At 35.2% G+C, this 26,043-nt stretch overlaps 1 protein-coding gene across 12 annotated transcripts in view; it reads right to left on the reverse strand.

Moving 5' to 3' along the window:
- Dgkb (diacylglycerol kinase beta) overlaps positions 1-24,393 on the reverse strand; it is a 640,490-nt gene extending 616,097 nt beyond the window's left edge. For 10 of the 12 annotated variants that reach the window (XM_047561044.1, XM_047561042.1, XM_047561041.1 and 7 more), the window contains exon 1: positions 23,768-23,993. The gene's annotated coding sequence lies outside the window, so the exon portion shown is untranslated. Of the gene's footprint in view, positions 1-23,767; positions 23,994-24,310 lie in introns of those variants that run through there. The other 2 variants (XM_047561038.1, XM_047561039.1) reach the window with 2 other exon arrangements.
- Positions 24,394-26,043: the final 1,650 nt, after the last annotated feature.

Raw genomic sequence — 26,043 nt, forward strand, 5'->3', positions numbered from 1 at the left:
GAAGACATAATAATTCACAAGTTAATGGTTTCCACTTTCACCTTTTTCTTTATTTCATCCATTTTTATTAATGATAATGTAGAGTAAAAGTTTTTACTAATTGTATTTTTTAAAATATTTTTTAGATATTGATAGAGCTTTATTTTATTCATTTATTTTGTACGTGGTGCTGAGGATTGTGTGTTTTAACATTGTTTTCTTCAGTAGTTCCTGCATTGGAATTTTGAAAAGAGTGTCACCAACAAAACTAACATTTTACCCCATTAACTAAGTAGGTAAAGAGTCTTAATAAACTATGATTTTATTGGGTATAAAAAAATTCAAAGAGATAGATATTATTTATATCATGAGATATATTAAAACATCTTACAAACTAATTTTCCTTCCCTTCTATTGAATTCATTATGAGCTTTGAATACACTTTAGCTAATAAGCCAAAGGTCATAAGATCCTGAAGTCATTTTATCTTTGTATCAAAAGTCATCACCCTCTATTGAAACACAACTACCAAAATTAATTCTCAGTTCTTCAAATGATTATATTTTAATGCTCAATGTCCAAACTTTTGAAAAATAATAATACATTGAATACTAATGACCTCCATTTACCAGACAATAATTCTGTGGTATTCTAGGTGTATTTGTTTTAGCCAAGAAGTAAGGTATATCAAAACAATATTTTACAGCTCATGGTAATGTAGCTTTTCCAAATAATGACAAAAATGATCTATATTAATATATATCAAAATGCTCATGACCCAAGTTATAGGACATCCTGTTTAGTATGTTAGTCAAATATACATAAAAAGACAATTTCATATGGTAAATTTATATGTTTTGTACTTAATAAATGAATATGGTCAAATTTATATTTAAGAGAGATTGTTTCTATCATTTCAGTTTGTTTCCTAAACTTAAACTCAGTTCTTTTTTCAAGTTATTTTAATATTTAATACTTATCTTGTCCGAATCTTAGGAATTAATATTTGCATCCTATGTAAATATTTATGTATTAAAAAGATTCTAGTAACCAACTTTTTAAATATCTGAAATGAGCTAAACCCAAAACTTCCTATGATCCTAAATAAATATGTTAATAACAGACTTGTAAAACCCCATTCTTTTATTTGACAAAAATGCCTTTACCATCAGCCCTATACCTAGGAAAAAAAAATCAAGTAGGATATTCATTCTTCCCATGGTAAATTATTCATCTGCTGAAATAATTTGCTACAAGACATTTGTATGACAAATTGAAATTATTTGTAAATGGAACAATACAGAATCCATTCATAGTAATGATTGTCAATTGTATGTATGATCCTTGTTTTCTATCATAAGAGGACTTCAGTTTTAGAAATTGCAATTAATGAATACTTCTCTAGTTCATCATGCAAAGCATACTGAATATTTTCCTATTGCTTAGCAATTCTCAGCTTCCTAAAATGCCAGTCTGGTTTTTCTTTTAAAATTATATTCCTTGGAATTCTTATAAGAATTCATAACTGGAATAATTTATATTGAAGGATTAGTGTGGTGGTTTTAGGGAAGCAATATTTAAAAGCTATAGTAGGGAAGAGTCTTTCAGGCAGAAGGAGTAGTGAGTTCATAAACTCTAAGGTAAGAAAAAGGCACATTATTTCAAAATAATCTAAAAGTTGATTCTAGATACATCCAGGGAGACAAGTTTCAGCAGTAAGCAGATCTGAATCACATGGGGTGGCAGTAAAGGTTTGGGTTGCATCCTAGTAGTACAAAAAGACCCTTGAAAAATGAACACAGGGATATAGATGTAATATTATATAATAATTTAAAATTATGTGTGAAATTATGAAGTGTGTTTTTTTTCAACAAAATGTGTATTTAAACTAACAGTGTCTCTAGGAACCTCATACCAAGCTTAGAAACCTAATTCGATCACCACTGAAGCTGTATGTATAAATCTATTTATACATCATTTCACATGTGGGGAATAATTGCTTTGCTATTAGTTGTACAATATCCCACTGATTTTATTTGCTTGTTACTAGCCTCATAATAATGTGCCAATAAAAATTCCTATCATATGTCTTTCTATTTTAACAACTTTATTTTATTGAATGAATAAATAATGATGGGATTTTTTGGTCCCAAATATAGAAAATTTTAACCTTAATAAGTTATGACAAAATAGTTTCCAAATATTTCACAATAATTTAGAGTTGTTGACAGTTGATAAGTAAGACACTTCCTTACATTCTTGACAATGTTAGAGCTGATCAAAATGTTTTATGTTTTGCCAATCTCATGGGTTTTGGGTTTTACAATATTGTTTGTATTGTTGTGTTGATTGCTTTATTTCTATCACAATTATTGAACTGACCATCTCTTCACATGTTTGGTCATTAGAATCACTTCTACAGATTAATTGCTCTTATCATACAGAATTAGTTCTATGCCTCTCATTGATTTTTAGGACATCTTTGAACATAGAGAAATCAACCCTTTGCCTGTAATATTATAAAAGTATTTTCTCTCAACAGATCACTAGCTTTTCATTTTTGTCGAAATTCCTTTTCCTTAAAGGTATTTTAAATTTCTATGTAATAAAACTGTCAAAAGGAACTTCTTGGGCTAGGCACAATGGCAAATGCCCATAATCCCAGCTACTCAGGAAGCCGAGGCAAGAGGATTGTAAATTCAAGACCAGCCTGGGCAATTTGGCTGGGAGTGTAGCTCAGTAGAAAAGCATTTGCCTAGCATGCCTGAGGTCCTGGGTTCAATCTCCAGTGCAAAAAAAAAAAAAAAAGATAGAAATGCAAATGGTTTCTATACCATGATCCAAAAGTCAGAACTCACTGCCTTGTATGACATGAACCATTCATATCTTTTGGGAAACTCATTTCTCCAATTCTTTAACCAACCAAGTCCAAGTCCATTAATCTCACATGTCCCAATTCTCTTTAGATTCATTATTAATATCTTAGTTCCTTCACAAATTTAATTGAATAAAAACTTAATTTTGCATTTCATGAAAGTCATATTTCTGATTTTTCCTTAAACTCTAATCATTGTTTCCTAAGCAAGAGATTTTTTATTTGTTCTAATTACTTATACATGAGAGTAGAATGCATTTTGACACATCATACATAAATGGAGTATAACTTCTCATTCTTCCGGTTGTACATGATGTAGAATCACAAGGGTCATGTAGTCACACATGGTCATAATAGGGTAATAATGTCTGATTCATTCTACTATCATTCCCATCCCTATACCCCCACACTCCTTTCCCTCCCCTCTGCCAAATCCAAAGTGTACCTCTGTTCTTCCCTAGCAACCCCCCTTATCGTGAATTACCATTTGCATATCAGAGAAAACATTCCAACTTTGGTTTTCGGTATTATTTCACTTCACATAGTATTCACCAGTTTGATCTATTTACAGGCAAATGCCATAATTTCATTCTTCTTTAAGGCTGAGTAATATTCCATTGTGTATATGTACCACATTTTTGTTATCTATTCATCTGTTGAAGGTCACCTAGGTTGGTTCCATAGCTTAGCTATTGAGAGTTGAGCTGTTATTAACATTGATGCATCACTGTAGTAAACTGATTTTAAGTCCTTTGGGTATAAACCAAGGAGTGGGATAGCTGGGTCAAATAGTGGTTCATTCCAAGTTTTCTGAGGAATCTCCATACTTCTTTCCACAGTGATTGCAATTTTCAGTGATGCCAGAAAAGTATGAGTGTGCCTTTTTCCCCACATCCTTGCCCACATTTATGTTGCTTATATTTTTGATAATTACCATTCTGACTGGAATGAGAGGAAATCTTAGTTTTGATTTGCATTTCTCTAATAGTTAGATATGTTGAACATTTTTAATGTATTTTTGATTATTCATTCATATTTCTTCTTCTGTGAAATGTCTGTTCAGTTCCTTTGCCCATTAATTGGGTTATTTGTTTTGTGTGTTTTGAGTTTTTGTTTGGAGTTCTTTATATATCCTGGAGATTAATGCTCTATCTAAGGTGAAGTTGGCAAAAATTTTCTCCCACTCTGTAGGCTCTTTCTTCACATTATTGTTTCTTTTGCTGAGAAGAAGTTTTTTAGTTGGAATCCACCCCATTTATTGATTCTTGGTTGCACTTCTTACTCTTTGGGAGTCTTGTTAAGAAAGTCAGTTCCTAATCTGACATGGTAAAGATTTGGACCTACTTTTTCTTCTATTAGGTGCAGAGTCTCTGTTCTAGTGCCTAAGTCTTTGATCCACTTTGAGTTGAGTTTTGCACAGGGTGAGATATAGGGGTTTAATTTCACTTTGCTACGTATGGATTTCCAGTTTTCCCAGCACCATTTGTTGAAGAGGCTATCTTTTCTCCAATTAATGTTTTTGGCAACTCCGATGAGATAAGTATTTATGTGGATTTGTCTCTGAGTCTTCCATTCTGTACCATTGGTCCACATGTCTGTTTGGTTCCAATACCATGCTATTTTTATTACTTTGGCTCTGTAACATATTTTAGGACTGGTATTGTGATGTGTCCTGCTTCACTCTTCTTGCTAAGGATTGCTTTGGCTATTCTGGTCTCTTATTTTTCCAAATGCATTTCATGATTGTTTTTTCTAGTTCCATGTAGAATGTCATTGGAATTTTAATAGAAATTGCATTAAGTCTATATAATGCTTTTGCTAGTATGACCATTCCCAAGCAAGAGATTTTGATAATTTCAAATAGAATGATTAATAGTTTGCACGTGTTTGGCAGTCTGGAGAGGAATCAGGATGAGCAAGAAGGAATGAAAGTGAATAATTGATTGGGGTAATCCACAAAAGGTTGCTATCTGATAGCCAGAATGTACAGTACAAGTTATGTTCCTCTAGGGGATCAGAACTTCCTTTCACAATAGCAGAAGGAAGGAGAGGGCTGGGACAGGGTTGATTTACAGATTAGTAGACTGTACTAAATTTAATATTTGAATTCCTTACTCATACTTCTATATAAAATATGGGCCATGGCAATTTGAGAGTTGAGTAAAAGATAATGGTTAAAGTTTTAAAAAGATTTGAAAAGTTAAATGTCATTTTTTGAGGCCATAGAAACATGCTTTTCAGGTAAAAATATAGTAAGATTGCTAGTGAAGTGCCTACTAGTAATTAAGAATATATTAAGATACTTTTCTGGGATGCATTTTCTCCTTTCCTCTTCTTGTCTTTATCTAACTTTTCCTTTTTCCAATAAATAGTTGTCTCATTGGGAAGGCTTCTGTGTCTCTTCTTCCCCAATCCAAACCTCCATAGCCTCTCTCTACTTTCTATATATGACATATCCAAAAATTAAATCCTATTAAGAATCATTTAGGGCTAGGATTGTGCCTCAGTGGCAGAGTGCGTGAGGCACTGGTGGTGCCTCAGCACCACATATAAATATATAAAATACAGATCCATTGACAATGACATTTTTTTTTTCGGTGCTGGGGATTGAACCCAGGGCCTTGTGCTTACGAGGCAAGCACTCTACCAACTGAGCTATCTCCCCAGCCCACAAAAAAAAATTTTTTAAAAGAATCATTTAACTGTCCATTTATCCTCAGCACTGTACTACAACAGGAAAAAAGCTCATCTTTGAATGAAGGACTTCAGTTTATTCTTTAAGCCTGGGCATTCCATAAGTTATAAATAAATAGAAAGTCATGTCAGATTGACTTTATCCCTTACCTTAAAAAGTTTTCACACAGCTTTTTAAAATATCTGTACTTATCCTGCTCTGCTTCCCAAAAGGAGATAAATATGTTCCCTGACAGCCTGACTTTTTCTGAGGAAGCACTCAATTTATCACTCTGCTCCTAGAGCACATTTTCCAAATCCTGACAAAAACATCCCTGAAGACTTCAGAGGGGAAAAATAAACTCTCATCTTATTAGGATCTGTAAATTACCACCAAGCATAGTCATGAATAAAATGAGACTCCATCCTGATTTATGCTTTTGAAACATCCTAAAAATATGGCCCCTCACGCTTCTAAGGCCATTGATCAGTCCAGAGGAAATTAGGAAACAGAAAAGATATTCTGTTTTATGCCATTTTAAAAGAGACCAATTATTGGATATCTCTGAATGGAACAGTATGAAGTTATGTTCTACCAAACTGCTTCCTTCAAATTCTGTAAAACAGATGGGGGTCAGAGGCAATAAAAGAAAAACACAAACAACTAAGGACTTGGTACACAAAGCTGGGCACTGTTGCCAGAAGAACTTAGTTAAAATTCATTTAGAGTTCCTGGGAACACAGAAAAATGCATTAGCCCTGATTGGTTTAGAGGACTACGAACCTGAAAGCTTCTGTCCTGGAGAAAAAAATATCTGAGTCAGGTAACTTGATGTTCCTTGACAGAGACTAGAGCCAAAACCAATGTGTGTTCTGAAGAAAATGGGAGAATATCTACAGGCACCGGATGGGATTGCCCACTTCTATTACAGTTATTCATTTGCAGATACTGGAGTAACTATGACTCCTACATAAATAAGTTAACTCAAGGATCATCATGTACTATACAGATAATAAGATATATGCTCAAATACATAAAAATGGGGAATAACAGAACTTGGGGTTGGGGATGGATAGAGGTTGTAAGAGAAATGGGTGTTTCCTGGAGAGTGTGAAAATGGAGATTTTTCTGGAGAATAAGAATTTGTTTGTTTGTTAATTGGGTACTGGGAATTGAACCTGAGTATGGCCTGATCTACCACTGAGCCACATTCTCAACCCTCTCTCATTGTTTTGGTACTGGGGAATGAAATCAGGATGTTTTACCACTGAGCTACATCCCCAGTTCTTGGTATATTTTGTTTTGAGACAAGGTCTCACTAAGGTGCTGAGGCTGGCCTTGAACTTGCTATCCTCCTGCCTCAGCCTCTCAAATGGCAGATTATGGGCATACTCCACCACATTCATCTAAAAGGAAAAAAAAAAATTAGAAAGGATATTTTGTTGTAAGGAGGTTCTATCAAAAAAAAAAAAAAAAAAAAAAAAAAAAAAAAAAAAAAGGAAAAAGCATTCCAGGCCAAAGAATGCAAGGTGAATAAAATTACACAAAGAGGGAAAATAAAAGGCATGTTCAATGAGGAATTATACATGCCTGTGTAGAGAGACAGGGCATTGTGGGAAGACAACAAAATAATAACAGAAGTTGCATTTATTGATCTGAACTTTGTGCCATAGACTCTACTAAGTGAATTTCCTGGATTTAGAGCATGAAATAGCCATGCAAATGAGTTCCTATTTATAACCCCATTTGTAAAACATAAATTGTGATGAAATAACTCAACCAACATCCCACATCTAGTAACTACTAAATGCAGAATTTAAACCAGGTAGTTTTTAATTACTGTGTTAACAACAGTGACAAGCTAAGGGGACTCTACAGATGCCTTTTGTCATTTTTCTGTGTGGTAGGCCAATGTGACTCTTCAGGAACAAAGGAAATTTTAGAAAAAAAAGCAAAAAATACTTTGGGAAGGACATGGAGAAATCAGAATCTTCTATAGGGAAATTGATAGAATAGAAAAAAGGATCAAGCAAGGAACTCAATGAAAATGGAAAGACCAGAAATTAAGAAAGTGAAGGTTTGGTACAGTGGGTGAAATTTAAGAGTTTGAAAATGTCTAGAAGGAGCAGAAATGAAAAAGAAAGAGTCAATGTTAAGAAGGTCAAACAGCAAACATCAAATGAGGGAAATTGAGTCATCTAATACAGAAGCTGGGAGGATTCTTGGAAGTGGGAATATTCTATGACTGAGATCTGAGTGTGGAAGGAGAATTTGGAGTGAAGACAAGAGACTGAGTTTTGATACTATTCTAAAGGCATTGAAGGATATGTTCATAAGTCTAGCAGGCTTATCAGAATGGCTCAACGTTCCTAAACTTCAACATGCTTAAATTGAATTCATTAGCCTCACAAAAATAACAGCAAACCATAGAAATCCTGCTCTAATTCTCTTCTAACTGGTGTAAGGTCCTGGTTGCCCTGCTCCTAATGGCTGAAGTCTAAAGGTTATTTTTGATTTCTCTAACTCATTTCTTCATATGCTTATATTCAGATTGTCACAAGCCCTGTCAAATTGCATTTCATAAATATGACTATAAAATTACCTTTTACACCATTTCTGCCATTACTATTATGATTCATGCTGAAATAATCACCCACCTTTTTTTTCCATGGCTTGCTGACTGGCTACCTACTTCCATCTGGCTGACCTGCAATTGGTCTTGTACACTGTAGCTAGTGTAATCTCATCAAACTACATTATATTGTCCATATCTCCCATGTCCCTTAAATCCTTGATTATTGACAGTGCTCTAAGGTTAAAGACAAAATGGCCTCGTGCCTCCTGATTCCCACTTAATCTCATATTATGTCTACCCTAGCCAGAATGAACTTCTTTGAGCTCTCAAATTTACTTTGCACTCAACTTTTTACATGTTTCTCTACCTTCTCTTTATTATGGAGCTATGCTATATTATGTACCTATTACATATCCTTCAGAACTCAGTTTATAATTACTTCAAAAAGCCTCTTAAACCTTCTGGACTAGATCAAATATTATATTTAGAATCCTTCAAGTATGATTTCCACTTTATTCATGTGATTATTAGATTTGTTTTCTCCACTTCAACACCAACAATTCACACTTTAATTGGCTTTAGTTGAGCTTTTGCTACAGCACATTGCCAAGATAGGAGATAGCCCTTTCAGAATCAGAAAAGATCACTTTTTCCAAGTCTGAAGGTCAATGCAAAGTCATCCGGCTGATCCTCTTAATTGCAAGTGAGATCTTTCTGCAGCACTTCCTTCTTCAAACACTTGATTACTGGCATCCAAGAGAGAGCATTCTCTTGCTGTTCTCCATTTCCATCATTACTATAAAATAACTGCTCCTTTCTAGTTACCTTGGTAGATTTCTCTACCACTGATCTGTCATGAGAGTTGATTTACATCCAAGGCTTAACATTGGACATTGTTCTCCGTGGACACTCAACTCCTATGTACTCTTTCCAGTTTCCAGGGTGACACAGAGTTCCCATGCATTTAATCTTCACTTATCTCCTTAATTTAAGTCTCCTATGTCCAATTGCCCATTAATATCACTACTTAAGTATCTTAGAGACATTTCATACGTAGGCTATCTGTAGAGGAATAGGACACATTTTAAAAATAAATCTAAAATAGCATATTATTTAAAAGAGCACTCACTTTCCATCACTCTTTCCTCTACCCTCACTTTTTTGTCTTACTTACAAAATTACATTTCATATTTAATCTTCACTTCCAATCTCCATGTCTCCAAGAAAATATGAGTTTTGAATGGACCATTTAGCACAGTTTCCAATGCCTAGAACAAAACCTGGCATCAAATAGATGCTTGAAACATATTTGTTAAATTAGATAATGAATAGTTAACATCAATCATGAAATCTCACTAGGGCAGTCAGTGTAAGTTTGATTAGTATTGTTTGTCAAGTGGCTGTCAAATGATGGTTAGTATTAAATGGTTTCTAACTGCTGGAATGTATAAAATAATATTAGGGTAGTACAGACTTGTCCAATAACAATGGAAGATAAAATTGTTGAAAGGAGTGAAGATATCAAAGATGTCAAATACAAGGATGACAAAAATGGATAATAGGCAAATGCATTTAATAGTTAGGAATTTATTAATGCATTTTAATGGCCAAATTAGGTATATACTGATCACTGGTTATAATTGATTAAGCAATTAGTGGGAGGCACAAAGACAGAGGCTCTGAGGAATAGCCTGATACAGTAAATATTTTTCCTAACACATGCGTAACTAATTCCATAACAGTGTTCCTGTACCATCATACCAGTATTCCTCTGACCTTTACTTAAGGAGTCACCTCCCTAGTCACTATCTTAAGTGTTCAAAAGACTGGCACTCCTTATTATCTTTCTATGAGCAGGAGTCATACATCTGGAAATTGCAAGGATAGATCATTATTTAGAATGCATTACATAACATTTTATAAAATAGTCAAAATAGAAATGGTAGCTGGGTTTGGTGATACATACCTATAATCCCAGCTATGTAGGGATCATTTATGTATTATATATAATATAGATTTATATATATAAATTTATACACACAAATGACTGTGTGTATATGTGTTTGTTAGCATAAGAGAAATAAAGACTTTGGTAGACATAAAGATGAATTGAAACTGGAATACAAATAAAAGATTGAGCAATCTAAAGAGAATGCTTGTTAATTCTTCAAAATTTCCCTTGGTTATGCTCTTTCATCTTCAGCTTTGTATAAGGAGGACTCATAGAGCTAAACAGTGTGAAAACAAACTATTGCTGTGAATTAGGCTTCACGCAGTGTAGTGTTTGAGCCCTCTTTTTTAAGTATTAAAATCACAAAGTATCCCAGACTATCAATTTTTTAAGATTAATTATATTTTAAAACATTAATAAGATTATATAACCTGTACCTTTTTGGTTTGACATGATAAAGAGAAACACCATTGAATTATAGCAACCAGGAAGCATTAATTTTATTATATATAATACAACAATGAGTTTATGATCCAGTCCAGTAGGGACATTTTTATCATCAACTCTAAACTAGTCAAAACAAAAAATATACTGGTTCAGTTTTTAGGATTAGCAAGAATGAGGACCATGGTTCAGTATGTCTGGCACTCACTTAGATATACTACCAAATTACCAAATGATCCTTGTAAAGAAGAAACACAAGATTAAGAACATGATAGATTCTCACCGATACTTTGTTTTAATCCCCACAAGACCATTTCCAAAGTTCAGTACTACCAGCATCCCAGGCAGAGGGAGGAATCCTCCCAGTCAGCAAAGAATAGAACATGGGACTTTGATCTTTCATAACTGTCTGGAGAAAAAGCCATGGCAGCACTGAGCAGTCTGCCCCTGCCATTTTAGCAAACTTTGTTACTCTACAGAAAAACACTTCCGTATTTCATTTCTTTATCTTTCTTCAGACCATGTGAAGTTCCAGTACAGTAGGTCTGGCTATGGCCCATCACAAACCACACTTGGAAAGGAGATGGGAGAAGAAGCTCATCTCACAGTTCTTGATTTAGGAAACTAGAGCAGCCAATCACAGTAACAGCATAAGCATCCCTTGTGTAGTCATAGGCCAACAGTACTTATTTTATAGGAAAAAGACATGTCTTCAAAGGTATCAATTAATAGTTTATATTCCATACCTTGGCAACTAAAGTAGAAACTGAAAGGAAAGGGGCATAAAATAAGGACATAAAATGTTACTATTGTAAAAACAAAAACAAAAATAGTGGAATTAGTGGAGTCTGAACAACATAAGACAGAGAGAACTTTGACCCAAACAAAGTAGACATCATCTTTAATTTGGATCTATCAATTTATTTTTTCAAACTTAAGATTTTCGTTTTTTTTTTTTTTTCTGTTTGACATAGGATAAGTATCTCAAAGAAATAATTAATCTCTTTCAGTAATGTCTGCAACAAATAAAATAGAGGAAAAGTTAAACATATAAGCATTAAAAATGTATCAGTTTGTTATAATTCACCTAGTCATAAAATCAAATGGAATTATCCAGTCTGAGTCTTTTCATTCCAGTTTCCGCTTTTCATAAAATCATATATTTTAAAAAAATCTCACAGATAAAATTAATGAGGGCACATACCATATTGCATTCCAAGGAAATTGACCAAATATACTTTTTTTTTTTGGTAGGTCACAGCTAATCTTATTTATGTTGCTTAGGTAAAATTACATAGAAAGGAAGTATCATAAATTCAAAAGCTATTCTAGAGATGACCTCATTCTACGATTTTTGAAGCTGAAGATGAATGGCACACTTGCAAATTGCTAGTAAATTGCTAAGGGTGCATCTACTTGAAGATGAGCTTTGATACAAATCATGCTTTCCTTCTAAAAATGCCTTTATTTACTTCACCAAGCAATTTGATTCTGTGAAAAGAAAAGGAAGGAGTGACAAGAACCAAGAACCTGAACTTGTGACTATCAACTCTTGAGTTAAAACTGAAAATTATGATAAAACCTTTTATAAGCATTTTTTACATTTTGTATAGAAAGTATTTGATATGACTGGGAAAAATATTTCCTTTTGTTACTATTGGCACATCATCACTTAAATGTGACCCCAAGAAAGTGACAGAGCACTAGGGAAAGCAGAGTCTTATCTTCTATTCTCTCCTTGTGTGACCTATTAGCCTTCTGTTTACTTCCTATGATTCCTCAAAGCCTCCGTGCTTGTTCTTGTCAAAATCTGAAAATAACCCTATCCTTCCCCTCTTGTATATTCAGGTTCACAGACTGAACACTTATAAATCAGTTCATGAAATGTCATAAATAAAACAAATGCTTATATCTAATTTAAGCTGCTAACGTTGTTGAAATAGAGCTCTAATTACTATAAATTTGTCAAATTAAAAATAAGGTCTTTCTCTCAAGACAGAACAGCATGATTGAATATTACCTTCATAAAGAGCAAATGTATTTATTACTATTACATGCCAAGAGGGTGTGCTAAATAACAGGTAATTTTTCAGAAGCAGTAAAAATAATGATGATGATTAGAAAAAGAGAAGGCATGGTGTATTTTAGAGAATGAAGGAGATAGCCGTTTACTTGTTTAGCAGGGGAGACTTAAAGTCAAAAGTATTGTTTACCCAGAGAGATGTTTCATGAGACAGCTCATCCTCCCCAATCAAGCAAAGAACATTATCATAGTCTACTTGTTTATTCAGTACTTTTTAGGTAGCTGTCTTGTGACAGGTGCTATTCTAGGTACCAGAAATGAAACACAGTGTGAGTGCAAGTAAGGTAAAAGGTCATTCTGGCATGGAGGATCTTTGGAGCACTTCAGTGGTACAGAGAGCGCAGGGTTCAAAGAGTAGAGCAGCAGCTGACACTCTTGAAGACATAAAGAGGGGCCGTGTCCTGAAACTTTTTCTAAAAGCAAGGGACACAGAGAAGTTAGGGGGGGTCATGGGAAGTAAGGTTGAAGTATGGTAGATATTAAGAATTTTATAAAAACTTCAAATTTAATTCAAATGTTTAAATGGCAACACTAATCTTAAACATAAGTGACACAAAGAGAAAGAGGTTAAAATACTCGAGTCTCTCTTTCCTAAAGGGAATATGAATGTGTATGTGGAAGAGCTTTATGAGAAAGATTCTGTGGAGAGCAGAAAGGAAAATATAAAATGGACACTTAGAAGAATTACCAGAATCAGACTGAGATGAGAGGTTGCAAAGTTATTACAACACTGGTTTTCATGGTTTTGTGATTTTTGATAGTGTTTAATATACCAAGTAAAAAAGCAAAGTCACATTGCTCAAGTAAGAAGGAATAGGTATTTTCCTGGATGTGAAGTGGAAGGAAATGAGGACAGGGAAATGAAGATTTAGGCAAGACAGTTTTTTAAAATTATATACCAGGTCTTGTCTGGATAGTAAGAAAAGGGAGGAAAGAGTCACTGGAAGAAAATGAGGTTGTCATGATATTCCAAGTTGGTGGAAGGTGGAGTGAGTGATGTGATTACTGCATTATATTTCATGACTCCAAAGGTAGCAAGTTCCAGGCAATCACAGAAGTCACATGGAACAGTGGTTAACATGGAATAGAGAGGAATGCCAATGCAGGTAAGATGAGTAAGGGATTTCTGTAAGAGGTAACTGACTTCCTGACTTATGTAATTTAACCAATCCTAATGATGAGAGGAGATACAGGTAATGGAACTTTGCATCCAAATTTCTGCATCTGAGGGAGTAATGATAGCCTCCTCCCAGAATTGCCTAGCTCACAGAATATGGCTCTGGTAAATAACATCTCTATCCTTAAAATGTTCTCCTCTTGGTTCAAAGGAAGAAAATTTAAATTCCAGAAATAACCTCAACTGAGCACAGTAAAACCTTCACACCTGTTCAGATTGTTCCTTTCTCTGCTTCCTCCCCTCTTTATCTAGAGGTGGTACTCCTCCTGGTCAATAGGAACCTATATCCTATGACTTAGATCTTATCGGTCACACATTCTTATATTATCTATTAAACCCCCCTTTTCTACATTTTTATCACTCTTTACTTCTCATAGGTATTTAAATATTTTCAAAAACAATCCCATCTCAGAAAAGTGAAGACTTCTTCAAAGCCCCATTATTCTCCAGAAACAGTTCTTTCTTTAAACCTTCATAGATACAACTTTGGAGTGAGTCACTGTCTCTCTTTCTGAACTCCTACACACTCCACACATTTTCTTCTTGTTTTCACACTCCCATGACTTCAGCAATGTATCTTTAGTTAAGATCATCAATGATCTCCTTGTGTTCAAAGGCAATTGATATTTTTCAGGCCCATTTCAGTTCACCTCTTGGCACAACCAGTACTTTGTCATTCTTACAGCATGCTTTCTCCTGGTCTTCAGAATGCCACAGATCTCTGTTGTAGTCTCCATTCTCTGTGACAATCCATTTTCAACTCTTTGCAAGTTTGTCTTCACCAAAATATTCTAAAAATATTAGGATGCATCAAGATTTTCCCCCTAAATGTATCTTCTTTTTCACTCTAGCAGTATTTTCTCTGGGATTCTTATCTATGCCAAAGGATTCAGTGCCTATCTATATGACCCAACTTAAACATTTGTTTCCCAGTTTGTTGTTCTTATCTTTCTCATATCGCCAACTGTTCACTCCAGAATTAAACAAAAGGAATACTGATTTTCAAAAGAAAATAAGTGAATAATGACCCATAGATATATCTTTACAAGTGCTTTTATCATCCTTTGAGTGAATTCCTGGTCTTCCCTCAAGACTCAATTCAGATTCTAAATTATCTGATTAATTCCTTAGTCTCTTACTCTCCTCATCTCCTATAGCAACATGTGCCTACTTCTGCCGCTACATATAGCCATGGTATTTTAATTTCTACATCTACGTGTCTTCTTCCACCTCCAAGTACACAGTTAGGAGTTCCTTAGTATCAGTCAGGTCCTATTCATAATCTTCTTTCCAGAACCTACCATCTAATGCATAGTAGGTACTCAAAATTTTTAAATGAATAATTGAGTGATAATTAGGCCATTATTTCCTAAATTGTACTCTAGGTTTCCCAAAGGCATATTAATAGATGCTCCTAAAGGGATTCTATGATTAAATAAGGTCAGGGAAGTTTGTTCTCTATCCCACACCAACACATGCTTGCATCTGGACTATACAAATTAAAAAAATTAATGGTTAAATAGGGAAAGATTTTCCTCTCTTTTCTGATTGTGCTTTTAATACTTATGGTATCATTCTTCAAACAGGTTTTCTCTACCACTTAACCTAGTTTGTATTTTCACTCATTAGTATCAACAAACAACTATTAAAGAAGCAGAGGTTATGGTACATTCTTTTGTCTAAGATGTTCACTGTAAGATACAGGTGCTAATTCCTTCAAGGAGCTTTGATGCTTCTTAGTGCAGAAAAAATTTTTGATCAATATAGCAGTGCTACAGTATTGACAAATACATCAAGTCTAACAGATTCTTTTTGTTTTCTTTTTTTTTACAGAATCACTAATACAAACAATTAAAGGACATTTACTTCAACATAAAGAATAGCAATATTACAGTCAATTTCAAGCCATTCTGTTTTCTTAAATTGCTCTTAAAAAGATATTGTATTTAATTAAGCATCAAATGCACCACCAAATAGTTATGTAGGTAAAGTTGATGATAGAAGGATTGATAGGTCAAAAACAAAATTTCTACTTGCAGCTCGAAGAACTTAACACTTCACTGTCAGAATATATTGTAGTCTGGGCAGGGCACATTCAAAACTGAGAACCAAAATAAAACAACAGCCCCCTCTTGAATGGCTTTTACAACTATGTTTTCTTTGTGTGACAGGAGGGAATCTTTATTTACCAATTAGTAAGTTCTAACATACGCTGTGGCACACAACATTATGTAATAATAGGGCATCCATTCTGGTGATCAGAACTCTCACTTAGAACAACAGGGTAGCAAAGTGACTCATCAGTTTGCGTGCTCTTTCCTGATTCTAGTAATTTGGGGCAAGTGTGGGGAAGTTACAAGTCGATAATGTGCAGCCCAAAATGACAGGCAAGAGAAGTTACTAAGCAACATTAAGTACTTGCATATTTCTAATCTTTAAAAGCTGCCCAAAGCTGAATAATTCTATAATATAAAGGGAAAGAAAGAAAGCAATGTGGGAGTCATGTTTTTGACTGAATGAAAATGTTTTGCTCAATAATTCTGAAATTTGGATTCACCAAGAATTCATCTGTCTTACTCTTAAGGATTCCTTCAAGTGTATAATCCCCTTGAACTCCCTGTCACCTTTTAATCACCATCAACTACAGAGAACAGGTCTACAGTAAAAATCCTAATGAGGTGGGGAGGGCAGGAGTGGTCCCTGAGAATCTTGAAACCAGCCTGCTCCCCTGTCACGAGGATCTTCTGTTCTTGGTATCAGCTCTTTCATAGCAATACAAGGAGAGCACATGAGGGGCTTGTTTGCCTGTTGAGGTGTGTTTGCTTCCATCTTTCTCTTTTATTGAAGTTCAACTTTGTGTACTATAGGAACTTATCTGTTATCCTCACTCTTCCTCCACTGAGTCTGACTCAGTGCCTCACAGAGTAGACCATCAGTGACTGAAGGATAAAATAGGATCAGGGTCATGGTGTCAGTGGTTCTGTCTGTAGGTGATGACCATTCGTATGAATCTTAAACTTCCCAGTAGCTATTACTTGCAATCTCCAAAATGCACACTAGCAAAAGGCATGACAAGCAAGAATTCCCTGGGCTTATTTTTTTTTTTTTTCTTTTTCATTAACCAGCAAAGGGATTCCTTGGTCAAAAGCCAAGGAAGAAACACTTTTATATCCCCTGTATCAGCAAAACAACTTGCTGAATAAACTACAAACTCATCTTTTCTGTTTGAAGTTCTGTTTTCAGGTCATGTATCCTGTAATGCTTTCCCACAGCACCTCTATTTCTTCCTCCTTTCCAGTTCATGTAACTCAAAAGGAATCAAGCTAGGTAATAATGATTTTCCTCACATAAGAGGTCATGTTTTCTCAGTGTGCTTAGGCACAAATAGCAGTGTAGTCAATATAAAACACAACAGAAAGTCATCAAGTGGATAAGTATGACTACGTTTGAAGAATGTCAGAGAAGTAGAAATAAAAGACCTCTCAACATGATTTTACAAAAAAAGAAAGGGAACTAGAATTTCTGAAGATGAACTGTGCATCAGTCACTCCCTGGGAAGTATACATGTATATTTCATTTATCTATGTTAACGGTTATCTTTATTTTTAACTTTGTATTTCAATAAAAACTTTTGGGGTTAAATAGTAATTAATAAAGCTCCTTATAAAAAGTTAAATAAAATTTAATAAACTTTGAGTCTCATTAAATATTTTTACCAATAAGAAACTAATATAAAGGTCATTTTTACATTTAGATTTCAACCCCTATATCCTAACCCTGTAGTACCCAAGAGCAGAATGACAAAACTCAAATTTCTTTGCATATTGAGAAATTATATGTACAGTGGATTTCTTCACACTATTATCCACAACCTTATCTCATCATGATCAAAACCTGGAATTATTTAAGGAAAAGAAAATATATGTAAGGTCCAACTGCCTCACTGGGAAAACATCATTCTAAGATAACTGTTTTGACAAAACTCCAAAGACCAGACATTATAATAGCTACCACACTTCTCTTCCCATTTGCCCTTCTCCTTATTGTAATTCTTATTTGATAACTAATTCATGTGGATTAGAAAGAATAACAAAATAGAATTATTTGACCTAAGATATTACTTTTTAAAAACTATCTGAAAAAATAATAGGCTGTTTACATAATTATGATATTTAAATACTTATTGAAAGAAATTTATAAAATTAGAGTTCATAGAAATTGACAATGCTTCTCTGGGGGAGGGAAGTTGGGACTGATTTCCCACTCTCAACCTTTATTTCAGTCTTCTGTAGTGTATTGAAGTAGGGAGGTCTGCTTGCAGACAGAATTCGCTATTTATTAGTTATTACACAAGTAAAATTTCCTAAGGTATTTTTCCTCAAAGGAAATAAGAGTTCAAAAAGCAATTTAAAAAGCACCATTTCACAACTTCCCATTATTGTCCTATAAGGGCAGGATATCTTTAATAAGTCACTTATTCTAATATTTATTTTTACCCTCTAAACATATATTAATAACTTGATACCAGAAATTATGAATCAATAAAAACTTGTCACATGAACTGAAAATAAATATGTCATATTTCATTTTCCCAAGATATCATCCCCTATATTCTAAATACTTAATTCAGGTTGAACATTCCTAATCCCCAAATCTGAAAGCTCAAGTGCCCCTAAATGGGAACATTTTTGAGGTGGAAAAGGTAAGTCGAAACACAGGTACACTAAAAATACTGTACTGTATAAAGTTACTTTCAGACTACTTGTATATGGTATTTATGAAACAAATGAATTTTACGTTCAGACATGGGTCCCCTCACCAAGATATGCTATTATGTGTATGCAAATATTCCTGAGAAACATCTGAAATGCTTCTGGTTCCAAGCATGTTGGGTAAGGGATATTCAAACCACACAGGGGAGTAAATGTGTTTTGAGTAACTTTATATAGCAACCAGGAGTTCTGTTTATTAAAATATATTCTCTGGTTTAAAATTTGTAACTCATGTTTAAAAGGCAATGCTCTAGACTTTTTGGAAGGTAAAGGTGAAATATTTTGTAAGTGAGTCTCCCTATTCCTTCAGGGAATTGAGTTAGAGCCTTTCGGTCAGTTTATTGAGAAGTATTTTTGAGCTTAATTGGCATGTTCGACACTATGCTAAACACTAAAGTTCTAAAGAAATAAGTCTTGGTTCCCCTCTTCAGTGTGGAAACCATACCATTTCAACTCTCTGTGACATATTCAACAAAGGCAAGCACAAATTTTGGTGGAATCTCAGATCAGCAGTAAAATCTAAATAAAATCCCCAGAGGGTATGACACTAGACTAGAAGCTTAAGGGCTAAAGTTACAACACAAAGTAAAACTCAGTGTGGAGTGAGGGCCAAGGGCTTTGGGAGGTGAGAAGTAAATTCCAGCTGCACGGGATATCTCAGCCTATTATCCCAGCTACTCAGTAGGCTAAGGCAGAAAGATCACAGCAAATTCCATGGCAGCCTGGCCAACTTAGTGAGATCCTTTCTCACTAAGAATGAATAATGGAAAGGACTGGGGATGTAGTATGTCAGTAGTAGAGAGTCCCATGTTCAATCCCCCGTACCAAACAAAACAGAACAAAAAACTGTAAATTACAGAGGGACAAGTATAAACAGAAACAAAGGAGGTAGAAGATAGCATGAACCATTAAGGGTTATAATGGACCAATGACAAAAGTGGACTTTGTGCCTTTTGGTTAAAAGCCTGGTTTCCAGAGCCAAATTGTCTGGATTCAAGCCCCAGCTGTAATTTCTACAAGTTTCTAACTGTGGAAAATCACTTAACCCTGTGTTCCTCAGTTTGCTTTTATAAAATAGGAAGGAGAATACAATTAGGATTATCAAATAAGAGTACTGTCAAGATTAATTGTACAACATGCTTACGAAGGTAACAGGCATGTAGTAAACATTCAATAAAAGTTGCCACCATGATTTTTAAACTGTTAAGAAGATGAGAGCCAATTTCAATAATACAGTTAAAAGTCATTCCTCAAAATTGTTTTCCCAACCCCAACGTGAAATGTCACAAATGACAAGAGAATGAATCAGGGCCAAGAACGTGAACATGATTGCAAAGCTCTATCACCACAAACATATCTGATAACAGCTTAGTAGCATCAACTCTGCTTGTGGAGCACATTCGTTTACTTTCTGATTTTGAAGGTAACAGTTTTTATGTTCCTTGCATCTACAGTGATTGGCATGTTGCCAGTCAAAAATAACCCAGTCAAGGACATTGTGTTTCAAATTTACAAGGCAATACAAACTCCCTATTAAAAGGCAAATCCGTCATTTCAAATTGTTGACTCAGAAAGTCCTTAAAAAAGAATTTCAGCTGTTTAAATTTAGCATGCTGAGAAAGACCAATCCTAAAATATTGTTTGGCTCCATGCCTATAACATTTTCATTTTATTCCTTGTTAGTGTTTGTCTTCTGTGATAAGAAGACAAGTGGCAGTAATCATGTTAGGCTCCGTAACACTTCACATTTTACCTAACACTTCACATTCTGTTTTGCTCCTCACTAGTTGAAGACGGCCTTTTGCTTCTTGGCAAATTTTCAGGAAATGATTATGCAACAATCAGTGATATTTCCATGTACTCTTTTACCTCTTCAGTCATCATCTGGCCCTTTTCACCCTACTTTTCTTTGAATCATTTTTCTCTTTTAAAAATATATAAAGATTATCTGGAGATAAGCCTTACCTAATTTTTATAATCAGATCTTACAATGATTTAAAGAGATGTTTCAAGTCTGTGTTTCATCTGTGACTTTAAACATATCCACCCCACATAGCCCAAGGAGTTTGTTTTTAGAGTACCTCAGAACAAAGGATCTGGACACATTTTACATGTCTCTACCATGTCATTCCTTTATTTTCCATTTACCTCCCTTTGGTTTTGGATCTTCCAACTTCCTTCCTCCCAAATGAACTCCATCATCTTCCTGGCAATGTCCCCAGCTTCATTTCCACACTTTGTAAAGCCAGAACAAAACCTGAAATTGCAATGGTGACTATGCCAGGTTTGAATCTGGGGTTAATTTAGGTTCCAGTCTTAGTGGTTCCAATCCTGCCTATCATCAGACCAAGGAGATCTCCCCTATTTGGTGTGACTTCTCAAGCACTCACCACTCCCTGCATCCACAAAATGATATTGCATCCAAAATGATTGGGTGGGCCCAATCTACAACATTTTAATAAATCAGGTAACAAAATGACTAGGAGTGGGAGTTAGTCACATCTGCGGGCTAATCCTAGCTTACCATTTACCAAATATGTTGCTTTCAACAATTCTTTTATACTGTGGGGCATTGAGTTTCCTCTAAATGGGAAAGAATGCCATCTTCCTTCCATAGTTGTTGTAACATAAATGAAACAACACATTCAAAACGCTTGACCTAGTACTGCACTGACTACACTTACAGAAATTGCCAAATTATCATTTACTGTGTGATGAGCAAATCATGTTTGGAAATAATCCACAGAGCTCTGAAGGAACTTCCTGGTTGATACCTAAGGGTCAACAAGTACATGGGATCTTACTTGAGGTTATTTTACATTGGTGTTTTATAAAAGAGAGAAAAAGCAGTAGACGGGAGAGAGGCTCTAAGAAGAGGCCAAGTCACAACTTTGCCTGAAGCTTCCTCAAGCTTCCTCCAGGCAGGTGCTCATAGGTTAGAGGTATTACTCTTAAGAGAATTCTTCAACAGTATCTTGCCTACATGAATATAGCTCTGATCCTGAGTCAACCAGGAGAAGAAGCATCCAGGAAAGCATAATCTTAAAATGTTATACCAAGCCTGTAGATCAGTCATTATTGTAGACAGTTTAGACTTAGGGACAAGTAACTATGTCTGGCTTGTGTAGCTACAACTCTTTCTTCTTTCAATAGTGTGCAAGGAAAATCATGAGTCCCAGGATACTTGCCTAGTTCAAACACTGTCCCAATAAACCTCACCAATGGTTTAAACCATACAATAATTGCTTTCTTTCAAAAATGTAATGATTTTCTTAACATAATACAAACTTTGTTTATCAGTAGGACAAGAAAAATTTGATACAAGGGTATTGCTATAATTCAACTCCTGCTACCCAAGTTTCTGTCTTTGAAGATATTTTGACAAGTTGCTATCAGTTATTTCAACCTGATTTTCCTTCTCCTTAGATGGATACCTGAAGTTCAAGTAATCATTTCTTTTAGAGTATCATGGAACTGCTTGAAAACTCCTTTCAACCATATTCTTCTTTACATAGATGTTTATTTTTCTTTTTTATTACTGTCTAAATTTTTTTAAAAAAATTTTAGTGTTCAATGAACTTTATTTTTTATTTATTCATATGCAGTGCTGAGAATAGAACCCAGTGCTTCACATGTTCTATCACTGAGCCAAAACACCAGCCCTAAATTTTTTAATCGCCCTCAGGTATGCATTATCATAACAAATATATTCTCTGGATTATATTTTACTCAGTGATTCACAAAGTCACATGTTTATGCACAGAGAAATTTCATGTGTGGAATGGGTACTAAAACAACACAATGCCAAAAGTACTAAGTAAGGCTTTGTATTTAGAGATTGATGGGATGAGTAGCTAATTAGACTAAACAATTTAAATTACATCCTGGACATATTTTATTTTTAGCAAGTTATTGAAGATTAGGTTCATTAAAGAAAGTGATACAATTTAAAATTGAAATTATAGGATAAGAGTAGGTCTTAATTTCCTCCTTTATCATGACAGAGGATTTCAGAATCAAGAGTTATTTCAAAAGTTTCTAACCACCTTAACCTACAGAGTTTATGCTAGTTTATGGAAGAGTACAGCTTAAAATCCTGAATTCTGTTTTCAATAACTTCTGTTTTACATTAATCCTTCTTGGAGAAAGATATAGTAATATAGTAATTTCTCCAATGATACTTCAATTATAGCTAACATTTTTGTGTATCATATCCTTTCAATTTGAGGGACTCCTTTTATTTTCCTTTTCTAATTTTTTATTTATTTTTTTCATTTTCCTTTTCTCTGTTACAAAAATTCCAGTCATTGTGAGAAGGTCTGGCTAGATACTTCAATGTTTTTAGATTAATAATTCCTAGTTTCTCTTCTAGAAAAAGACCTTAAGTATTCTGCCTGCATTCATGCTTATTTGGTCATTTGCTTTACAATGGGCTGGCCCTTACTGACCTATTTTTAAGAGTTGGTTATCTGCAATTTGAGCAAGGAGTTGAAGTTGTTTTTTAAAAGTTTTTTTAAGCCTTCATTTTCTGCCAGTGAACACAATGCTGCTTAGTTTCTAAGTATAGAGCCATCTATGTAAAAAATCACCACTTTGAAATCACAAGGAAGATACTGTTGAGCAAGTGGAGATTACTGCAGCAGAAAGAAACTGGGGGAACTCTCTGCATCCCACCCACTAAAGAGTATTTGAATGGTGATCTTATTATCAGTGCCCCCTAGGTTGTTGCCTAGTGGTAACCCAGACCCGAGTTCACATTTTTTTTTAATTTAATAAAGTAAATCAAAGACATTTTTGTTTTGTTTGCTTATTTTACAATTAAGAAATAAATAAGGAGTGAAACTTGCAACAATTAACTAGGGCATTTGGAATTGCAAATCAGTCCCTTTGCTTATTTATTTTTTTAAAGGCAAGCTGCCATCTCATCAGTAACTTTCAGCAGATCACTTTTGGAATTAAATCTAGAACACATCTACCAGCGTTGTTGCTTAAAATCACAATGAACTGGGCACTTTCTGCAGACCTAACTAGCAATCAGTAGTGCAAATAACTGAGTAACAGGACCACAATCTAACTAGGACATAAGTCAGGGAGACAAGCCGATTGACTGCACATTTCATGGAAAATTCAAAGCCATGTTTTTCTAACTTTCCTCGCCATTTCTTTTCAGCTTCCCTTCCCCCGCACTCCATACTCAGAAGCCACTCAAATTACCAACCGTGTCCAGTTTAACTTACTGCAGTGTGATGATGCAGGAGAAGGTTAGGCGCATCTCCGAAGGGAGAGCGACTGCTTTTCCGGAGAGGAATTAGGACCCACCAGCTCTCAGGATCCTTTCCAATTCACATGCTGTCCGCTCAGTAAGAAGGCTCCCCACACAGCTCGGCTTCCCCAGAGGAGTGGAGCTCCAGAACTCTGCTCACAGCATCCTCCTCCCTACTGCCACCCCCTTCCAGTACACACTGCCCCTTCAAACTACTGTCAGAAAGATGGAAATCTACTTCCAGGCAACAGCACCGGCTGCCTGCAGTCCAACAGTCCCTGATCATTTGCAACTCAAAAACAGCGGAGACTGAAAGACGTGAAAGACGTAGGTTTCCTGCGCTTGAAAGTCAATTTTGGCTTCCCTCTTCCCCACATCTCACTCCTCCCACTTCACCCTCCTCCACCACGGCCACCTCCAGTCCTCCTCTCCCACTCAAGCTAGGTATGGCAAATTATTATTTTATTATTCATGCCAATAAGCATCAAGAACACTGAATTTACCGGAGAGGAAATACCTGTTGTCCATGACTAACGCTCTTCTTTCATCTCTTTTAGCCCTTGATTTTTATCAAAGACGGGTTGATATTGGAAGTCTGTGCAGTGTGTGTGCGTGTGTGCGCGCGCGCGCGTGCGGTGAGGAGGAGGCAATCTGCGCGGCTGCAAGCAACAGCCCTGCCTATCTGGCTGCTGCTGCTGTTGCTACTATTGCTGTTGGAGCACAGGGGAGAATCAGGGAGACAGTGCTTCACAGCTGTTTAACTGTTGGTTGAGTTATTAGACAGGGGAGGAGACTGTGCAGGTATGAGTGACTGTTACTGAGACATTAAACTGAATTTCCTGCAATTACTACCATTCAGTGTATATTTGCCCTCCCACGGGAAACCTGATACCTGTCTCCCCTGTACTTTCTCCTAAGTATATAGTCTTTGATGGGTCATTGTTCAGCAACCACCTGCCTAATCCTCTTCTACGAATTGTGGCAGCTGCACACTCTATTGCTGCATTCCAGCTTGGTAACCCAGGAGCAGATGACTGAAGGATGGATAAGGATAAGCTAGAAATCTATTAATATTGAGGGAAAATGTAAATATATGTAACCAATCAAGGCACAGATAAAAATTATTTTCAGCCATGAGTGTAAAATAATGCATTGGGCAGTAAAAATGTAGGGCAGTCAATAATCAAGTTATCTGATAGAATATGTGCAAACTCTGATAGTTATTACTGGCTAAGTGCAGATTGCATCGATGCAAGCATTCATTGGTGGCTATCAGCATATGGTGATTTTAATGCATTAATATTGCCCCAACAGCTACAAAGTCTACTGAAATCTACTTGTTACTTTTGTCTTTGGACTCTCCCGCTCTCTGCTTATTGGTTACTCATTCTCTGCCCTCATTTATTTCAATATATTTTCACATAAGGCGATATTCAGCAGAATTTTACAAGTTAAAGACATTCTAATCCCTTTGAAGTCTAGGATGCATCTTGATGCTTGATGTCACTTACTCTAGCAATGATTTGTTTTCACAGTTGTTTTGTAGTAGATTGGGGCATCATGAGCAAGCCTTCCTAAGTACACACACATGTACCATTTAATATTTCTAATCTACTTTCAGTCTTCAGTTGTCTGAGGTAAAAATAAACTTAATTCCTTTTGAATTTATTCCTAATGGACACCTTTCATTATTTCTGCCTTGATTTGAGTACTTTTCATGTCTGCCATATATTTTCTCTATTGTGAGCGTTTCTGTAATCAGGGTTAACTCAGACAAGGGGGAACACAGAAATAAGAAAATCCCTGGGAATATAACAAGAAACCAAATGAAAGAAGACCCCAAAAGATTGATGCATGTCCTGATTTGTTTATATAAGAAAACTAATACCTTTAGCTAAACAAAGACCAGTCAATGAACAAAGCATCTTTCAATCGTCCAGTAAATAAATTCATCAAAACTAACTTAATTATAATGATGATGGAATATACCACAGGTTAACATTTTGTTTGGAAAATCATACAGAGTATAAAGAATATCCAAATTTTTTAAATGTCAAAATTATAATAAAGCATGCCTCACATATTTGCCTTTTCATGCTTTATCTATTAAATCACTATTATATGAAGCACAATTAATATTATGAAAAATCTGAAAAGTAACATCTTATTTTTGTACTTGAATCTATAAGGAAGCAGTTTATTCCATCTAGAAATGCATTATGATACATAAAGACAAGGGCAGGTGGTGTG

Source organism: Sciurus carolinensis, chromosome 8, assembly GCF_902686445.1.
Source record: "Sciurus carolinensis chromosome 8, mSciCar1.2, whole genome shotgun sequence".
NCBI lineage: Eukaryota > Metazoa > Chordata > Mammalia > Rodentia > Sciuridae > Sciurus > Sciurus carolinensis.